The sequence below is a fragment of the Misgurnus anguillicaudatus genome, chromosome 3 (assembly GCF_027580225.2).
Source record: "Misgurnus anguillicaudatus chromosome 3, ASM2758022v2, whole genome shotgun sequence".
In the NCBI taxonomy this organism is placed as follows: Eukaryota; Metazoa; Chordata; class Actinopteri; order Cypriniformes; family Cobitidae; genus Misgurnus; species Misgurnus anguillicaudatus.
Window position 1 is genome coordinate 1,642,590 of NC_073339.2, and position 22,651 is coordinate 1,665,240.

Genomic DNA, 22,651 nt, shown 5'->3' on the forward strand with positions numbered 1-22,651 from the left:
CTCTGAGAAAGTTTTCAGATGTTGACTTTCACCAGAATTCAGCATCTTTTAAAAATAATTCTCTGTGGGTTCAGTCATTTGGTTTCTTTATCTTTCTGAGGACTTCTGAGACATGATTCCAGCTTGGTGTGATGCCCATCCTCATGCTACCATAGAGATGATGACTGCACAGCAACAACTGAACTCTTTCTTTGCTCATTTGCAGCTCTTTTAAAATCTCTTCAAATAATAATCATCATCATAATAATAATAATTAATGTAGAGCTGTGTTGGAAAAGCGCTATATAAATGAAATGAAATCAATTTGATTCGTTTCAATGGTGTGTTTACACGCTCTGTCAATACAGTTTGTATGATGTAGCACCAACGTCTGAGTTTAGCTGTTGGAGTTACAGCAACGGCTTAATTCTGGAACATGATGTAATACTCAGATCTCATTGATCGACCTGTTTAATTGTCTGGTGGAAGAGGGAACATTTGACACAGTGGTAAAAAACACATTCGCTAATTCGTGCCGCAAATAACCGAAGTCAACGTCATTCATAGAAATCAATTGTTTTTGTTTTAGCACATTATCACATCAAACATTTGCACCGAATATACACAATCACTGTGTAAAGACTGTGTAAAGAAACTATAATCTCATTCACACAGCTCTTTGGTCCCAGAAAGTACCCGTAAATTTGCCAGACAGACTTCTGTGTGAAGGCAAACACGTCCAGTAAATGTTCTGAAAGAGGACCAATTAACCATACATTCCCATATACTCTAAAAATTGCCGGGTTATTTTTTTATCTACGGTTGGGTCACTATTGGACAGAACACACTGCTGGGTTAAAATGACCCAACTGCTGGGTTGTTTCAACACATGGTTGATTCACATTAACCCAGCTGTTGGTTAAAACAACCAAGCACTTTTAATGCAGGGTTCACACCAGACACAGTAGAGGCGACAAGCGCGAATGATTTACATGTTAAGTCAATGCAAAGATGTGATTAGACATCCTGTGGTGCAAATAGCGCATTCCGCGCGAATTGAGCGTTGCCACGGGAAACGCGCGAGTTGAAAAATCTGAACTTCTGCAATTTCCATGCCTCGTTAACCAATCAGGACCTTTCTGTATTAGTGACGTGATCACAGGAAGCAAGCGGAGTCGCAGGAGTCTCCCTTGACGAGAATTTCCACGTGAATGTCTCGAATGACTAGAATTTCACACGCGAGTAAACTCAAATTTTCAAGCGTCCAACTACGAGCGATTAGCGCGTTTCTGAAGCCTCTACTGCGGCTGGTGTGAATGCACCATTAGAGTGTAACATTCCCGGAAGACGCCAAACCAATGCCTTAAGGGGCATGCCATAGGAAGAACGTGTGTGTCATTGTAAAAATAAAGTTATGGTTCAGCTCTTTAAAATGAGGGATTTACATCCAGATCTACATTCATAACGAGAAATGTCTGCAAACTGGCTTGAAGCATGAATCAGAGAGCTCGTCACTGAAGCGAAGCGAAGATCATTCACCAGCATAAAAGAATAGCGGTTCATGCACTCAAAAGAGCTTATAATAAACAAAAATGCCCACAGATCATCGCAACAAGATATATCGTTCAGCTCTTTAAAACAGGTCTTTTAAATGCACATTAATTTTCACGATGAAAAAAGTCAGCAAACTGCATGGAATTGTCACTACCACCGTCATCGCTTTAATGTAAGATTAGCTTTACCTTAGTGGTAGCTTGCACTTTTTCGAGTAAACATGTTGTCATCTGTGCTTTATTATAAGTTCCCAAACTGCACATAGCGATGAAAACATACACAGGTTTAGAATCAGTAACACCATAACAGTTTTTTCACACTTGCAGTTTGTGGTGGCACATTCGTGGCGCGCACATCGACACATTTGCTTAAATACAAATTAAATGAAGCTCAGCAGAGCGCGTCAACTGATGGCACAGGAATTTGTACAAAAACTGTGAGACAGAGGTAGTGTTAAACACGATATGCAAACATCTATTTGTGGCGGTCAATTTTTTTAATTTTGCGAACTGAGAAATAAATGAATGCATGGGAATGTACAACAACGCTCACAATTGTATGATGTCACAGCAGTAGGCAGCGCAAATATAACGAAACGCCTATAACCCCTCCCACTCCGAATTGTTACTAAACTCGATGGAAAAGCTAACCAAGCCAAAGTGAGGTGAGCTGACCCAAACCAAATCGTGAGGTACAATGCAATGGAAAAGGTTCATTTGTAAGGTCTTTCTCCTGTATGAATTATTCTTTGGTGCTTTACAAAGTTTGACTTTTGATTAAAACCCTTCCCGCAAATAGTACACTGATAAGGTTTCTCTCCAGTGTGAATTCTCTGATGGACTCTGAATTGAGATGGATCAGAGAAGCTCTTACCACAGTGAGAGCAGTGGTAAGGTTTCTCTCCAGTATGAAGTCTCTGATGGACATTGAAATGAGATTTATCAGAGAAGCTCTTACCACAGTGAGAACAGTGGTAAGGTTTCTTTCCAGTGTGAAGTCTCTCATGAACTTTTACGGAGCTTGAATCCGCAAACTTCTTCTCACACTGAGAGCATTTGTAAGGTTTTTCACCTGTATGAATTCTCTGGTGTGAAACTAAATGGTGACGTTTATTAAAACTCTTCCCACAAACACTACAGTGGTAAGGTTTCACTCCAGTATGAAGTCTCTGATGGACACTGAATTGAGATGGATCAGAGAAGCTCTTCCCACAGTGAGAGCAGTGGTAAGGTTTCACTCCAGTGTGAAGTCTCTCATGGATTTTTACAGAACGTGACTCCGTAAACGTCTTCTCACAATGAGAGCATTTGTAAGGTTTTTCACCTGTATGAGTTCTCTGGTGTGACACTAAATGGTGACGTTGATTAAAACTCTTCTTACAAACATTACAGTGATAAGGTTTCTCTCCAGTGTGAACTTTCTCATGGACTATCAAATGAGATTTCTGACGGAAATGTTTATCACAGTGTAAACATTGAAAGGGTTTCTCTTCAGAGTGAATTTTCTGGTGATTTTTCAAGGAACCTGAATACCTAAAGGTTTTTCCACATTCACGGCACTGATACGGTCTGTCACTGGTGTGTTTCTTCAGATGATGTTTATGTTCTGTGTGTTTTCTCTCTAAATGTCTCTGTGAGCTCAATGTCTCTCCATCGGTGATGCAGGAAAGAGTCAAGGAAGTCATTTCTCCATCCAAACATAATTCACTCTTCACATCTGAAAGAAACATGAAAAAAATAAATTCACTTTTATTTACACAAAGAAGGATGAATTCTGTATCTTTTTCTATATTCACACAGAGAATTCAGAGAATTTTTAAATTGTAGTTTTAAGAACGTTCTAAGAACGTTTTTGTGTTGTCTGAACGTTAGAGGAATGTTACATTTTACTATTTTTAAACGTTATGACAATGTCATGTTTTAATGTTCACACAATGTTTAAAACAACAGCTGTTTATTATATTGACTTGTTTAATTGTTATGTAAATGATAGAGAAACATTGCATTTTATTATTTTATAAAACATTATTTCTGAATGTTCAGTAAATATATTGCTGTAGAAACACAATTCACTTATTAGGTTTAGATGTTGATGTTTTGTTTCATTTATAGTCACCATTATTGTGATTAGTGTTTGTTTTAGTTGGACTCTTGACACTTGACTTTTTGCTTGATAGTTTTTTCCCTGGTTGTGTTAACTTTTTGTTAATACACCACATTTGTTATGAATGTGTAGAGTTAATAGTGTACAGTCTGTCATTAATGAGTTTTAGAAACTTTGGACAAAAAAATTCCATCATATAATCAGAGTATGAATCTCAACCATGGTGACAATTAAATGAAAAACTTCATGCTGCAATGCATGCTGGGTATTAACAAATTTCAAATCTCATTCAGGATTCCCAACATAAACTGCAGCATGGATAAATAAGGATTTTTATAAACAATTTTATTGTCACCATGGTTGAGATTCAAACTCTGATTCTTGATGTTTGTGCGTCCCAATTATACAGCGGAGATTTTTTGTCCAAAGTTTCTAAAACTCCTTAATGACAAACTGCTGTGAAAGAGTTGGATCTAATATACATTATTGACAGAAAATAAACTTTTGATTAGTAAATGAATTAGGTGATGATCTTTACCATTATGTACCAACAACCACAGAATTACACTATTAACTTTACAGTTTCATAACAAATGTGGTGCATTAACACAAAGTTAACACAACCAGGGAAAAAAATAGCAAGGAAAAAGTCAAGTGTCAAGAGTCCAACTAAAACAAACACTAATCACAATAAGGATGACTTAAAATGCAATGTTTCTCTATCATTTACATAACAATTAAACAAGTCAATATAATAAACAGTTGTTGTTTTAAACATTGTGTGAACATTAAAACATGACATTGTCATAACGTTTAAAAATTGAAAAATGTAACATTCCTCTAACGTTCAGACAACCCAGAAACGTTCTTAGAACTTTAAAAAACTGGACACTTTTAACCAGGGCTCGAAATTGCGACCATTTTGGTCGCATATGCGACCGAAATTTAATCTGTGCGACCTTAAAATATATTTGGGAGCATTTGTGCGACTGCCCATTTTGTTGTGACGCGAGTTGATTGTGATCCTGCGTGCTGGCGCTGTCCCAGGTTCATTGTTCTCTCCAACGATACATAACCAATCAAATTTCACCATTAAGTTCTTGCGTTTAATGAAGACCGCAGATTGGCTAATATGAGCGTCAGTCATTCCTTGTTGCCGTGAAGCGCAGAAATGTGAAAAGACGAACGCGTCGCGAGCATGACGAGAGCGAGCCGATTACAGCCAAGGTTATTACTGTATCCTTTCAGAGAGAGTGGCTTAAAGATTTCGAGTGTCTCCGCTATGAAAATGTAACTTACTGTGTTTACTGTAAATCCTGTAAAACGGCGTTAATGGCGGAATCAAAACATTTTAAGCGCAAGACGTACCTTGCTTAAACATGGCGAAAGTGCCAAAAACACAAGACGTGTCATGACAAATGTGTTTATTATTGATGGAGACACCGACCTGTCTGTCAGTGTGTTTAATGGTGTATGTGCGCATGCGCTGGTGAATGGACATTCGACAAACATCCTTGTGGTCCATGTTGCTGTGGAATACGACAATGCTGATGGTATGTTTTTGTTGTTTTTTTAAAAACATTGCCTATTTGGTAGTAAAAGCATCCTGGTAATGCAGTTATCAATACCAATATATATTAGCCTTCTATATTAGGGTCACTTTTGTAATGTGCAGTTGGGTAATAATTTAGGAATTTATGCAGCAAAAAATAAAATAAAATAAAATATAAGACCAACTTTTAAATGCTGGCCATAGGACGTGTAAAGCCCGGTGGTGGTGTTTTATTTTTAATAAAATAAATCTATTAACATTTACATTGTAGTTGTGGTGCTTTTTAATTTTTGGATGGATGCGCCTAAATTTTTGCTGGTGCTCCTAACTCTTTAAAGTTGGGAGCACCAGTGCTACCAAATAAAAAAGTTAATTTTGAGCCCTGCTTTTAACGTTGGCAGAATGTTTTTGGGAACTTTCAGGGAACGTTCTTAGAACTTTTTACTTCTAGCAGGGTACGCGGTCGTGCATCATACTGTGCTTTTGTACTTTTACCCAACATGCATTTTCGACATTTGTCAGTAAATTAGCACCTTAAATGAAGTCTTAAATCACTTTTAAAAGAAACCATAATTAAGCTTATAAAATACAATCTACATAAACAACTTGTAAAATTCATGTACTTGTTCTGACCGAGCAATTTTTACTGCTGTAGCTAATAAATTTAAATTGTTTGTCTAGTTTTTTTTGTGTATGAATATATTTCAGTTAATCCTTCACACCCCTACAACCTCTTTTATTATATTCACTAGAAGCTACTCTATTTATGCCTTACTGCACTGAAAAAATTACTTTCTTAGTATTTTTGTCTTGGTTTCAATATAAATATCAAAAAATTCTTAAATCAAGATGTATTTTCTTGATGAGCAAAATGACCTAAGAAAATAAATCTAGTTTCTAGATTTCATTGTCCAAAAGGATTTGGTTGTATTAATACAAAATAGGTTTTATGAACGCGCTTACAGTGCCCATCACAAAGTTGCTTAGGACCACCAGAAGTACAGGATCGGCTTTGAATGAAATTTGCAACTCTTAACCGTTTAGTTACATAAACAATTTGGGAACAAAATTACGAGATTAACTGAGGAGACATACCTGGCGAAATCAAATCATGACCATCATCATGATTGTCTTCTCTAGGTTCAGATTTTACTTCTGTAGGTTCAGTTTTTATTTCTGTGGGTTCAGTTTTGATCTTCATCATGAGGTTCCTGAAGTCGATGAGTTTGACTGAACACATGTTGAGTTTGGTCTGCAGGATCTGCTGCTGTTCTCCAGCGTTACAGACAGAATCCAGAGACTCTGTGGAGGTTTGATCAGTAGATTCATCATCCTGTAAGTCCTGATCAGTTCCTGATTTACAGCACATCACATCCATCATCAACACTAAAATACACAGAGACAAGACTCTGTTTACACTCAATAAAACACTCAAGAGAGAAAAACACTGATGATACACAAACACATCACACACAAGCTCTTTCTTTCTTTCTTTCTTTAGTGGGTTTATATGTGGACTAAAGAGCTGCAGAGCGCCTCCTGCTGTACTGGAGAGAGAAGACGCTCAACACTTCACTCATCTGTCATTCATTACACTTATGGTGTGGTAATGGCTGTCATAATGCTGCTTTTAATCAAATGTAAAGATCTATGGTCAGGGAATACCTGGGCTGGTCTTTACCTCATATGTCATCATAAGGATTTGAAAATAAGATGGGTATACCTTATATAATTTTGTGTATTCTCTTTTACTGTTGAAGTACTAATAAGGTGTCACAATGGTAACTTAAAGACTGTTGCTCTTTAGACACCAAACAATTTTACTTATACGTTTTTAAATGCTCTTGAAAACAGATTCTCTTAAACAGATATATTTCACTTATTTTACATCTTTAAAAATATCACAATGACCCCTTTAAACAAACACAAACTCTGCTTGATACAACTAGTTAAGAGTTTATCAAACCTCATAATTAAAGGCAGTTGATGCACCAAATGCTTAACCCTGTAGTCAAAATTAAGTTGTTCGGCAGACCAAATAAATATAATAAAGAAGGGCAGACAATACACCTACTCGAGTCGTGGATTTGTGGTAACAAAGGATACATTAAATTTACTTGTAATAATAAATAATTCAGAGTAATGCAGAATAAATCCAAGCATAACATAATTTATTAGCCAGGTAAACAACATGATAATTCAGAAATCATTTAAACTTATATTACACATTTATGAATCATAAGAGATGTCTACACAGCAATCATGCAGAAAATCGGTTTACAAATTCCTAGAATTCTCAGCCACCTTCCTCTAAATACCCATAGTTTTACGGAGTGGTGTTTGTTTATTTATTACTTAAAGGAATGAGACCCTTTTACCAGACACAATGAGACCATCACAACGATACCAAATATGTATGGTTTCACACTTGAGAGAGATTGTGAGGAAAGAAACAAATGGGAGTAATCTTGGTGAGGTGACCCTTCTGTGGTTGTAAAGTGGAGTGGTTGTCTTTGAGGTATTGATATTTGGAATATTCTACAACTTGGGGTTTCTGTCATAGCGGTCTACCAGTCTGCTATTGCCGGGAGCTGACAATCCCAAAACAGGACAACACAGCTGCCCACACTCAAACAGAAGAAAAAATGCCTTCTTTTGGATCTCAATCCACCTGCTGCTCAAACTGCCACAGACTTTTACAAAAGATTGCAGTTCTCAAAACAAAGTTACTTGTGGTGCTGCCGACCCTGCCAGAACATACAGTGGAGCTTCATCAAGGTCCTTCTCAACATAAAGCTGGTGAGTCCTGTGAACCTAATGCTTTTAAACAGGTCATAGTGAGCTCAGAGAAACCTAAAGAAATTGAGGACACAAACCAATGGCATAAAAAGGGTGCAAGACCCAAAAGTGCTCAAGACATTAGACTGTCACGAGTGTCACAAATTGCTGCATTAGCATCATCTACCCCAGATATGGGTACAACTCGAGTAGCCAATATTGGTATTCTACCACCCCCTGTACAGCTTGAAAATGGATTTGAAGCACTAATGAGTTTGGGTGAAGAATCCCCAAATGTTAATGGACACAGATCACATCACCAGTAGCTAACAGAGCTAACAGACGCTCAATATCATATAGGCAGCGGCGCTCCGCTCAGACAGCAGCCGAGCCAAGCACGCTGATTGTGGGTGACTCTATTATCAGAAACTTTGAAAGCAAGGCTACCCGTACATACTGTTTTCCTCGGGCAACGGTTTCTGATGTTAACAAGGAACTTTGCAACATTCTGATGAAACATAAGTCTGTCAGTCATGTGGGAAAGAATGATATTCGGAAAGAGCACCACACATTCTGTTTACAATTATTTATAGACCTCCCAAATACACCTCAGCATTTCTTGATGAATTCACAGAACTTTTATCAACAATTTCCTCTGAATTTGATTATTTTGTTATTGCTGGAGATTTTAATATTCATATAGACAATGCAGAAAACAATACTGCAATTGAATTGTTAAATGTTTTAAACACTTTTGATCTGACCCAGCACGTGCAAGGTCCTACAAACAATCGGGGACACACTCTTGATCTGCTCATTATCAAGGGTCTAAACATTTCATGCACTGTAATCAAGGATGAAGCGCTATCTGACCATTTCTGTGTTTACTTTGATTTATTGATCTGTCCTGATGCTAGATCTGTCTATGTTAAAAAAAGGTTCATAAATGAGAACACCAGTGAGGTATTTATGAATGCTATATCAATGTTGCCAAACATATCGGCAGATTCTGTTGATGTTCTCCTTGAAAACTTTAACATAAAAGTTAAAGATGCCATTGATGGTATAGCTCCAGTAAAGGTCAGGGTGATCACTGGCAGACGTAAAGCACCCTGGAGAAACACAACAGCAGTACAGCACATGAAAAGAACATGCAGAAAAGCTGAACGTATGTGACGGAAAACAAAACTTGAAGTACATTATAGCATCTATAAGGACAGTCTTCGTGCTTTCAATGTAGAACTAGGCACAGCTAGACAGACCTTCTTTTCAAACATTATAAACAAAAACATAAACAACACTCGCACTCTTTTTGCTACTGTAGAGAGACTGACAACCCCCCCAAATCAAGTTCCTAGTGAAATGCTCTCTGACAACAAATGCAATGAGTTTGCAACATTTTTCTCTGAGAAGATCAGTAATATCAGAATGACGATCAATACAGCCTCATATTGTACTGTGGTCAGTCAGATATCATTGCAACAACCTCAGAAATTTGTCATTCTCTCAGAATTTGACATAATTGATATAAAAACCTTGGAAGAAACAGTACAACATCTTAAAGCATCAACTTGCAGCCTTGACACGCTCCCCACATCTTTTCTCAAAAAGGTACTTAACTGCTTAGAAACTGACCTCTTAAAAATAGTAAACACCTCTCTGATCACAGGCACTTTTCCAGAGTCATTAAAAACAGCAGTTGCTAAGCCTCTCCTAAAAAAAGAGTAACCTAGACAAAACCAACTACAGACCATTCTCAAATCTTCCGTTTATAGGAAGATCATTGAAAAGGTTGTTTTCAATCAGCTGAACAAATTCTTAAACTCAAATGGCTATCTGGACAATTTTCAATCTGGTTTCCGTCAGCATCACAGCACAGAGACAGTGCTCATAAAGATAATAAATGATATTCGCTTAAACTCTGATTCAGGTAAAATATCAGTGCTGGTGCTACTAGATCTTAGTGCTGCCTTTGACCCAGTAGATCACACCATACTCTTACATAGACTGGAAAACTGGGTAGGGCTCTCTGGGATGGTCCTCAAATGGTTTAAATCATACCTACAGGGAAGAGGTTACTATGTGAACATAGGTAACCATAAATCTGAGTGGACACCCATGACATGTGGAGTCCCGCAGGGTTTAATTCTTGCACCGCTTCTGTTTCATTTGTATATGCTCCCACTTGGTCAAATAATGAAAAAGAACCAAATTGCTTACCACAGCTATGCAGATGACACCCAATGTAAATGCATTGATGAAATTAACTGTTGGATGCGTCAAAACTTCCTCCAGTTAAACAAAGACAAAACTGAAGTCATTGTATTTGGAAATAAAGATGAAACTCTCAAAGTTAACACATACCTTGACTCTAGGGGTCTAAAGACACAAAATAAAGTCAGAAATCTTGGTGTAATTTTAGAGTCTGACCTTAATTTCAGTAGTCACGTGAAAGCGATAAGCAAATCAGCTTACTACCATCTCAGAAATATTGCCAGAATTAGCTGTTTTGTCTCAAGACAGGACTTAGAGAAACTTGTTCATGCTTTCATCACCAGCAGGGTGGATTACTGCAATGGACTTCTTACTGGGATCCCCAAAAAGACCATTAGACAGCTGCAGCTAATACAAAACACTGCTGCCAGAATTCTGACCAGAACCAAAAAATCTGAGCACATTACTCCAATCCTCAGGTTCTTACACTGGCTTCCTGTTACATTTAGAATAGATTTTAAAGTATTGTTACTCATTTATAAATCACTTCATGGCTTAGGACCCAAATACATGACAGATATGCTAACTGAATATAAACCTAAAAGATTACTCAGATCATTAGGATCCGGTCAGTTAAAAATACCAAGGGTTTACTCAAAACAAGGTGCGTCGGCATTTAGTTATTATGCCACCTCTAGCTGGAATCAGCTTCCAGATGAGATCAGATGTGCTTCAACAGTAAACACTTTTAAATCTAGATTAAAAACACATCTGTTTAACTCTGCATTTACTGAATGAGCACTGTGCTGCTTCACACTGACTGCACTTTTAACTCAAGTCACTTTTACATCTGTTTTATTCTTTTTAACATTTTAAACTGTTTTTATTAAAATCACATTTATTTTCTTTAATTGTTATTTTAAATTCTCATGTATCTTTGTTTTTATTGTGATTTTATTGTCTATCTATTATTTTTACATTTTCTTTTTTTCTCTTTTATATATTGTTTTCTCATTTCTATGTAAAGCACTTTGAATGACCTCTGTGTATGAAATGTGCTATACAAATAAACTTGCCTTGCCTTGCCTGTATGAGTTCTCTGATGATTTAGTAAGATAATATGTTGCCTAAAACTCCTCCCACAAACATTACAGTGGTGAGGTTTCTATCCAGTGTGAACTCTCTCATGGACTTTTAAGGAAGCTGACTTAGCAAATGTCTTCTCACATTTAGAGCATTTGTAAGGTTTTTCACCTGTATGAGTTCTCTGGTGTGACACTAAACTGCCCCTTTGATTGAAACTCCTCCCACAGACATTACAGTGATAAGGTTTTTCACCTGTATGAGTTCTCTGGTGTGACACTAAACTGCCACTTTGATTGAAACTCCTCCCACAGACATTACAGAGATAAGGTTTCTCTCCAGTGTGAACTCTCTCATGGCCTTTTAAGGAAGCTGACTTAGCAAATGTCTTCTCACATTTAGAGCATTTGTAAGGTTTTTCACCTGTATGAGTTCTCTGGTGTGACACTAAACTGCCCCTTTGATTAAAACTCCTCCCACAGACATTACAGTGATAAGGTCTTTCACCTGTATGAGTTCTCTGGTGACACACTAAACTGCCCCTTTGATTGAAACTCCTCCCACAGACATTACAGAGATAAGGTTTCTCTCCAGTGTGAACTCTCTCATGGGTTTTTAAGCAACTTGAATAAGCAAACGTCTTCCCACACTGAGCGCATGTGAAAGGTTTTTCACCTGTATGAGTTCTCTGGTGATTCACTAAATGTTGATGTTGATTAAAACTATTCCCTGAAACACTGCAGTGAAGAGGTTTCTCTCCAGTGTGAATTCTCTGATGGATTATAAGACTAGATTTATGACCAAAACTGTCATTACAGTTTGAACACTTATAGCGTTTCTCTTCAGAGTGAATATTCTGGTGATTTTTCAATGAACCTGGATCCCTAAACGTTTCCCCACATTCACTGCCCTGATACGGTCTCTCACTGGTGTGTTTCTTCAGATGTTCATGTTCTGTGTGTTGTCTCTCTAAATGTCTCTGTGAGCTCAATGTCTCTCCACCGGTGATGCAGGAAAGAGTCGAGGACGTTATTTCTCCATCCAAACATAATTCATTCTTCACATCTGAAATAAACATGAAACAATTGAATGCTCTTTTATTTACACGAAGATGATGTCAAAAGGAGATCTTATTATAATGATACCGCCCCCTTAATCTGCACTATCCAACCACAGCACTGCATTTATTGCAGGGAGAAAGTGAGAGAGAATATATATATATATATATATATATATATATATATATATATATATATATATATATACAGTTGAAAGAAAAAGTATGCGAACCCTTTGGGCTCACTTGGATTTGAAATTTGGCATATATTGTATTGAAGTTTGCAAAAAAGCACCTGGATGTTCCACAGCACTACTGGCAAAACATTCTGTGGACAGATGAAACCAGAATTGAGTTGTTTGGAAAGAACACACAACGCTATGTGTGGAGAACAAAAGGCACAGCACACCAACATCAAAACCTCATCCCAACTGTGAAATATGGTGGAGGGGCCATCATGGTTTGCGGCTGCTTTGCTGCCTCAGGCCCTGGACGGATTACTGTCATCGATGGAAAAATGAATTCCAAATTGAAGTTTATCAAGACATTTTGCAGGAAAACTTAAGACCATCTGTCCGCCAACTGAAGTTTAACAGAGGATAGATGATGCAACAGGACAACGACTCATAGCAGAGAAGTAAATCAACAACATAATGGCTTCAACAGAAGAAAATATGCCTTCTGGAGTGGTCCAGTCAGAGTCCTGACCTCAACCCGATTGAGATGCTGTGGCATGACCTCAAGAGAGCGATTCACCCCAGACATCCCAAGAATATTGCTGAACTGAAACACTTTTGTAAAGAGGAATGGTCCAAAATTTCTCCTGACCGTTGTGCAGGTCTGATCTGCAAATATAGGCAACGTTTGGTTCGGGTTATTACTGCCAAAGGAGGGTCGACCAGTTATTAAACCCAAAGGTTTACATACTTTTTCCACCCTGCACTATGAATGCTACATGCTGTGTTCAACAAAAACATTAAAACGTGTAATGCTTGTGCGGCATTAGTTTAAGCAGACTGTGTTTCTCTATTGTTGTGACTTAGACGAAAATCAGAACACATTTTATGACCAATTTATGAAGAAATCCAAGTAAGCCCAAAGGGTTCACATACTTTTTCTTTCAACTGTGTATAATATGTATATACAGACTATGCACTCTTTATAGTCAGCAAATATGGTTTGACCCTAAAAAATTCTAACAAAAGGTTTCTCGGTGGTTTACAGTAGTATCAGATGTACTTAAAAACATACTAAAAGTTTACCATAGTTTAACTCCAAGAAAGGCTCAAATTTTCAAAATGAGCCCGTCAGGTTCTTAAAATGAGCATTACTCCATTGTATTCCCCCTAAACCAGGAATAATGTTGCCGGATACATGTTTTGACCATGTGATATTTTAATAAGCATATTTGAATAATAGATGAGTAATTACAATTATATATTAAAGAATTACAAGCATGTTTATGCGAAAAACAAGTACAAGAAATTGCATATTTCTCCTTTCCCATATTGTTTTTTTTTTGCCTAGTGTTGGTGGTTTCTGTAGTTCACAACCATTCTTTTGATTCCAATAAAAAATAAATTCATTAAAACTGTGTGGTACTGAAAAATTAGCCAAAAGAGGGATGCCATGTGAAGGCTCAGTACCATTAACCCTTTTTATTTATTTATTTTTAAAATTTTTGAATGTTTTTTTACCTTTTAATACTTTTCTTATTTATACATATCTTTTTATTTTCTTCAGTTGTTTCCTCTTATTCTGGTTTATTTTGTATACTTTTTTGCACTGTGACCTTCACTAGATTTACCATTAGTTACACTCTTTCTCCCATAGAGGTTGATTATAGTGATTCTCACAATTCCCAACTTGACATGGTCCACAAGTAATCCATATGCCCTGCAAGTGCACTGTTGTGTTCGGCAGACAGTTGTGCAATTACAGTGGATCATCTGCAGGAGGCTTTCTGGAGCAGCAGTCTTTCCATTGCATAGACCCCCACAGGTCGGGTCGTGCAAGCTCACTTTACTTTGGATAGGTTAGCTTTTTATTAAGTTTAATACCACTTCAGAGTGGGTTTGGTTGTGCTGGCTGGGAGTACATTGCAGTAGTCCAGTCTGGACAGGACAAGAGCCTGGGACTAGAACTTGTGTAGCATGCTCAGATAGAACAGGTCTAATTTTACTAATGTTGTAGAGAATGAATCTACAAGAGCGGGTGTGCTGCAACATGCTCTGTGAAACTAATCTGACCATCACTGACCAAACCCAGGTTCTGGCTGTCCTGAAAGGCATAATGGTCAAAGAACCAAGTTGAATGAAAAGATTGTGAGGAATCTTAGGGCCAGATGATATGACAAGCAGTTTTGTCTTTGCGAAATTCAGCTGGATATGATAATCCTTCATTCAGAGTGGCATAGCTGAGGTAGGAAAAGTCATGTTTCTTGAATGATAGAACCCAGGAATTATGGAACGATATTCCGGACAATATTAAAAAGGAACTGCAAATTGTATTTGCAATTGTGTTTCCTACTTGTGGGTGTAAAAACTGTGACTTTGATTTTACATTTGAAATTTGGCATATATTGTACGTTCGCGTAAACGGAAATGCAAACAGTTTGCATTTGAATTAAGTCACAGTTTTTACACCCACAAGTAGGAAACGCAACTGCAAACACAATCCGCAATTCCCCCTCAACATTGTCCGGAATATCATTCCACAAGGAATGTCATGTCAATGTCATAGAAAAGAGCAGTGGTCCAAGCACTGAGCCTTGAGGTACCCCGGTATTGAGACGTTGGGGGCTGGTCTAAAACCACACGCTCAAGAGTCTTGGCAATAAATGCAAGGAGATATACTGATCTGTAGTTTTCTAACATTGCAGGATTAATTTTGGGTTTCTTCAGCAGTGGTGTTATCCGGGCCTCTTTAAAAGCTGTGGGGAATGTACCAGTGGAAAGAGATGAGTTGATCATGTGGGTGAGAGCAGGGATAACCAATGGAGGAATGGCCTGAAGGAGATGGGTGGGTATGGAATCTAGTGGGCAGGTAGTCAGGTGGTTATAAACAAAGATTTTGGAAACATCTGGTTCTGCTAGAAGAGAGAAAGAGGGGAGCGAGCATGCATCAGGAGTTTAAGCATTTGCAAGAGGTGGCAGCGCAGAAAACGGACTGCTGATAGTGTTCGTTTCCTTCACAAAGAAAGAAGCAAAATCGTCAGCCATAAGTTAGATGAAGGTGGGGGGGCTATTAAAGGTTAAAGGTTCAAGTATATTTTTTGGCATTTTTTAAAACAGTGATAGAGGAGAGGACAGGAACGTACAGGGAGGAGAGAGGGTAAGGGATCGGCAAATGACCACAAGCCGGGAATCAATCTCGGGTCGCTGAAAGTGCAAAAGCACCACGTCAGACCGCTGCCCACTACACCATCAGCTCCAACGATAAAACTAATCTTGCATTTAGTGATGATGCTGGTAATGACGATTCTCTCAGACCAATCAGTTATCTACAGTGCTTTCACATCATGTTTAGCATCAGCTCAGCTGGCTTGGAACCTCAACTGAGGTTGTTCTAAAAAAAGTATTGTTTACAATGTACTGTAACCAGTAAAAGCACCCAAATGTGAGCTGAAAAGCTTCATCCTGGTTGTCCACCAGTTTCCATCCCCAAATCTGGGTGGGGGTGTGTGGTTTAAAGCAACACCAAAGAGTTTTTTTTACCTTAAAATAACGTTTCCAAAAAAGTTTCAGTGGTTCATCCACACAAAACAGGGTGAATGGCACTTTCACATTCGCTTTGCAGTTCTCTATCGGCCAAAACCGCACTAAAGAAGTTTCCAACCGTCGGGTAGTGGTCCTGTAGTTCGAGTGAAAACTACAAAAACTTGCTTTACGGCAGACCTACAATCCAATCACAGCCAGCTCTGCTGCAGTATTTACGACAGTGGTCATGAACAATTACGCTTCTAACCTGTAGGGGGAGCAAAAAGCCAGAGTTCTTTAGTGTTGCTTTAAAGGGGACAGAGAGTGAAAATTTTTTTTTACCTTGTCTTTGTTGAATAATGGTAGTCTACCCACATTCACAAACATACAAAAAGTGCTAGACATGCTAAACATCTCAGTCTCATAGAAATTCCTCTTTTAGAAATGTCAGGCAGAAAACAGCCCAATCTGAAAAACTGATGCTTATGACATCACAGGCATCTCACTGCCCCTCCACTTTAAAATAATTGGCTACATTTTTTGAGTGGCAGCAAAGTCAGCCAATCAGTAATGAGATTGCAAGTTAAGCCAGTAGGGGGAGCTAAATAGGTGCAAAACTACTTGTTTAAAATCCCCCACCCTAATAGAGCTATCTGAGAGAGGTTTTTAAGAAGCTTCTAAGGCATTACAGACCTAAACAAAAAAATTTTTGTCTACATGTCACATCACAGAACAAGGATAAATACTCCGTTCAATCATTCTATGTCACCTTTAAGTAGTCAAGCATGTATTTAGTTTGAACAAAATGGAATACACTGTGCTGCCAACAACATTTCAATGAGGGAAGCAATATGTCAGTATTCTATTTCACCATCTTTTTAATGGCTAACAATTGTGAATTTAGTTTTGTTAGGTTTAGTAGAATGCCACTTTTACACTCAAAACATCTATAGAGGATGCATTACATATGTAATACCTTATTCAAATTGAAAGTAATAACCATTTTAGAGGGCTCACACACGGGTCTCTGTTCGGGCTAATTCAGAGTTGTTTATGATCAAAGTTACACAACTCAACTCAAATTTAAGTTAATTTTTGGTGCAATACATTTTACATTGAATGTCAATGCTGTGTCTTTAGCAAGAAAAGGGTCTGTGTCTAAAAACACATATTGAGTAGGAGTTACATGGCATAGGCTACATCGTTTACATCTCTGGTTCACCCCAAACAAAGATAAAACCTTACAGTAAAGTCCAATAGATTCATAGACCCATAAATCATGGGGTTAGACACTAAGATTACTTGGCTAGCTCAAATAATGGAGTTAGGATATTTTAAGGGCTTCCTGCCTGTCTTGGATGCCATCTTGAAAATTACACCTTTCTAGTGGTCAAACTACGAAAAACAGCTGAGAAACCTTTTGTTAGAATTTTTTTAGGGTTAGGTGTTTTTTTCATATATGCAGAAGAATTGCGCTGGACTCGGAGACTTTCGCCACTTAATATGTTCGTGTGGAAACACAAAAATTGACCTATGTTCCGCACACAAAAGATTCAATTCGTTGCACATGTGCACCGTGCCGAAAGCCCTGTACTGAAATGGTCTGGTACGAATACACGTACCGTTACACCCCTACAACCCAGTCACTTAGTTTTGGTAAACCATCCTCTGCAAGCATGTGAAAAAAGAGGTCATTGAAATATGCTTCCCTGTGATGTCAGAATGATATAATACCGGCATTTAATCTGCACTATCAACCAAGACACCGCAATTATTTTGTGTAACAGTCTTTAAATAGGAAAAACATGGAAGTGTTTTGTGGCTTTTCAATTCATCCCTGTTTGGATCCTAAGGAATGAATGGGGCTAGGCTAAATGGTAGGGGTGGGACAAAAAAAATCGATTCTTAGATGAATCGCGATTCAGACGTGGGCCTATTCTGAATCGATTCACAAATGTCAAGAATCAATTCTTAAATGTTAGTTTACAAAATAATAACGTGATGTTATCAGAACCAAAAGGCAGAACTCACTTGAGGGAGCGATGCTGCACACGGACAACTTAAGAGAGCGCGCACTGCACGAGCACATAGAGCGGAGCTTGCACGAGCAAAAGAGAAAGAAATAATATCTAGAACAGCCATGTTTGACTCATTGTAAACTGCAAGAAAACAAGATACACTTTGGGATAGTCTTTCTCTGCCTTTTCTCTGTTCAGTAAGCGGCAGGGAGAAACAGCGCATTTAATTTAATGACTCTTCTGACTGTGCTAATAGCGTTTCCCTAAACCATCCGCTGACTGCTTAGATATAAACACATGATTATACTTCTGTAAAAATATGCACAGTTTGTTATTCAGTCGTGGGTGCACGGCATTATATAAATACAATAACTGTGTATAATGATGATGCTAGACGCTTAACGTTAGTCAGTTCGTGGAAGCTAATGACAGTTAACATATAGAATTAATATGTTACGTTTAATTACTAATTTTACTGGTTTTAATGTCTTACAACAGAAACAGGACATATATGTATATAAGAATTAAATTTTTTATCCCTTAGTTGCATTAAAGTACAGTATATGACAGTTCAGAGAATAGTAGCAAAAGCGCAAACATTAAGCTTGCTTTGAGAGCAAATGTGACGTAATGACATCACAGATATGCAAATTAGTACGTCAGGAATCGATTCTGAATCGAATCGGGACCCTAAGAATCGATTCTGAATCGATTTATGAAGCTCCAAGCGATTCCCACCCCTACTAAATAGTAACACATTCACGCCGCACTGTGCAAAGATGTAGTGAATGAGTTGAAAAAAATACAGAGATGTAATTAAAGCAACACTAAAGACTTATTGCTTTTTGCTCCCCCTACAGGTTAGAAGCGTATTTGTTCATTACCACTGTCGTAAATACTGCAGCATAGCTGGCTCTGATTGGATTGTAGGTCTGCCGTAAAGCAAGTTTTTGTAGTTTTCACTCGAACTACAGGACCGCTACCCGACGGTTGGAAACTTCTTTAGTGCGGTTTTGGCCGATAGAGGGCTGCAAAGCGAATGTGAAAGTGCCATTCACCCTGTTTTGAGTGGATGAACCATTGAGACTTTTTTGGAAACGTTATTTTAAGGTAAAAAAAAACCTCTTTGGTGTTGCTTTAAGTTGAGGTAAGAACATATTGAAAAACGGTGTTGTTTTCCTTTAAGTCACAGTCCTTTAAGTAATGCAACACATTAAACTATGAATGAGGAAAAAACGTCAGGTGCCCAGGTTTTGAAGAAAGGAAAAACAAAAAAATACAAAAGATAAAAGTAGCTCACTCATCTCGATATAAGTGTATAATAAAGTAAATCTAATAAATCATTTTGTTGATTGCTATGCAGTTACACAAAGCAGTAATATTAGTTTCTGCAGAGATGGAAACTAACCAATTTAATACTGTGACTTAAAAAATTCAAAATAAATCAAAACAAAAAAACATTTTTTGGTGGCATAAATGTAGGCTATAATAGTTTATAAATGTATTCAGGAATTTAATTTGTTAGTTTAGTGCAAGGTTTTAATAGAAAAAGTTATTTAAGATAATGTTTAGAAAATATTTACTTACGGTTATAAAATATAGTATAAAAAAGATTATAAACATTGTTTATATTTTTAAGTATTACTATATGTTAAATAATACAATTTAAATGCAGCACATATACTAGAAATATTGTGTTTTTATGTTAAAATAGCTCTGCAGCCCTCCAACAAGGTGTCCATAACAGAAAAGACCCAAGTCAGTTTGAGACTCCTGTCTTAGGTGAACATAGAAGGTAACGTTACTGGATGTGTACTGTATCATTATTTTAGGTTCGTTCAGTCTTAATGTGGCAGTCACTCTTTATTTTTAAGCTTAATACCATATAAAACATACCATAAAAAGTGGATTGTAACATCCCTAGCTGAGTTAGTATTTGATAATGAGGAGGCATAACTTACCTGAAGGGATAAAATCATGACCATCCTGATTGTCTTCATATTCATCTGCTGTAGGTTCAGTTTTTATTTCTGTGGGTTCAGTTTTTATTTCTGTGGGTTCAGTTTTAATCTTCATCATAAGGTTCGTGGAGTCGATGAGTTTGACTGAACACATGTTGAGTTTGGTCTGCAGGATCTGCTGCTGTTCTCCAGCGTTACAGACAGAATCCAGAGACTCTGTGGAGGTTTGATCAGTAGATTCATCATCCTGTAAGTCCTGATCAGTTCCTGATTTACAGCACATCACATCCATCATCAACACTAAAATACACAGAGACAAAACTCTGTTTACACTCAATAAAACACTCAAGAGAGAAAAACACTGAGGATACACAAACACATCACAAGCAAGCTCGCACTTTCTTTCTTTCTTTCTTTAGTGGGTTTATCGGCGGACTAAAGAGCTGCAGAGCGCCTCCTGCTGTACTGGAGAGAGAAGACACTTAAAATTTCTCATTCATTTCACAAGAAGGAACTTAAGCTGCGCTAATACAATCTTGGAGACTAGTTTGGGACTACTGTCTCGGAAACGTGCACATAAAATTGCTTTATTTTAAAGCAATAACTTTGCAGATGCTGTGTTAGTACAGTAATAAACTGTTGTTGTAAATTATGTGATATAGAAATACTATTGAATGTAGCTGGGATAGCTACTAATAGTTTATTGTGATAGAACATGGCTTTAAAAAAAAAGGCGTAATTAAGAAGTAATTTTCTAACCTGGTTTTGACTCTAAGGCCCAGTTTACACGTACATGGTTATTTTGAAAAACTGAGAAATTTCCATTCGTTTGCGCCCTTCATTTACACGCAAACAGAGAATTTGCCTCTGAAACCTATTGTTTCTAAAAACTGCGGCCAGAGTGGAGATTTTGAAAATCTTTGTTTGCTCTTTGGTGTATATAAACTGAAACAAATGGGTGTTTATGCTGCCAGCATCACAGTATGCGCAAGAGGTCGGATCTACGTCAAAACTGTGACCTTGTTTAAAAGAGGAAGTGATTTGTTGCTGTCCTTGCTATTTGGGATTCTGATTGGCTTACGTGGACTTGAGCTTCTCATTACACCGCCACCTACAGCCTTGGCATGCTCTTGAATAATTAAGGAAAATTAATAAATCTTTTTTCAGTGCAAGCGCTTCTTGCAATAGTTAAACACAATCTGGGTTAAACACAAACACCTGTAAATAATTTCCCCAAACATTAGGATAACCTGAAATATGCCATAATAAATATGACGATATGAAGGACTTCCTGTTTGGCGGTGTAAAAATTTAGAATGTTTTTTTATGTTGTGCATCCTCACGTTGGAAAACCAAGTTCATGTACAAAGTTTGGTTTCAATACGTGAAAGCGTTTCTATCATATCAATTATAGCACTAATGGTGATGACTGCACATATTGTTTGTGTAATATTGTTTTTTTTTGTGTCATTTCATATGGTGCCCTGAATTTAACACTTTCTAGCCACTTTCCTAAGTATTGTACTGCAAAGTTATAAACAGCCAAAACAAATAATGCAAAATAAAAATGATGCCGTTTTAATTTCAGTTAAAACATTTTTTCTATAGAAATAACTGCACTGGTAGTACAGATAAACTATATATTTTTTGTTTTTCTTCCTGACATTGGAGACCCAAGTACATGTACAAAGTTTGGTTTCAATAAGTGAAAGCATTACTGAGATATGAACTACTTCCTGTTTTGGTGGCTTTGACACACATTTCATTTGGGCTGTCATGGACAAACGCTTCTGAAAATCAAAAATCCTTCTAGTAACTTTTGTGAAGTTCAGACAAAATTTGAAGAGTTTCATTGCAAAATGAAATAAATCCATTTATTAACATTTTTGTTAAAACATGTTTATTATTATGTTATCATGCTATTATTTTGTTTATGATGCTACTTAGCTGTATTTTTTCAGTTATGAAGGTTTAAATCAAAACAAACCAACTGCAGTTGCATAGAAATTAATTGGAATGCACAACCAAAAAACGAGATTTCTGAACAATTAAAAAAACGGTGGTTATCTCGTTTTGCAACGAAACTCTTCATTTGTGACCTGTGAATCTCTTTTTTGTTTACTTAATCTTGAGGTGATAGATGACCCCACCAAATTTTGTATCTGTACATTTTTCGTAGCGGGGTTGTTCTTTTGAAATTTTGCAGGTGGCGCTATCGAGCCATTTTTACATGCCCACTTCTGACGCCTATACCACATGCAAATTTTCGTCACTTCTGAAGTGTGTGCAAAATTTCATGAGTTTTCGAGCATGTTTAGGCCCTCAAAAATGCGATTCATTTCGGAGAAGAAAAAGCAGAAGAAACTGAGCAAAAACAATAGGGCTTTGCACCCACTGTGCAGGCCATTCTGGCCTCGGTGCTCGGGCCCTAACAATAATGCACAGCTACCTTGAAACAATGAACAACTGTGAAAAGCCCTATACAAATAACTTAAATTAACTTATTTCAATGGTGGGTTTACATGTGCTGTCAATAGACCCTTTTACTGTTTATATACAATGATGACGTGGCAACATATGTGCGTACATTTTGGCAATTGAAGTATGGCAAGAATCAGCAGTGAAGCAACACAGACAGAGAAAAGTATTTTAAA

The 22,651-nt window shown here is 37.4% G+C and overlaps 1 pseudogene; it reads right to left on the reverse strand.

Moving 5' to 3' along the window:
• Nucleotides 1-20,399, reverse strand: part of LOC129445206 (uncharacterized) — a 76,536-nt pseudogene extending 56,137 nt beyond the window's left edge.
• Between the last annotated feature and the right edge of the window lie 2,252 nt (nucleotides 20,400-22,651).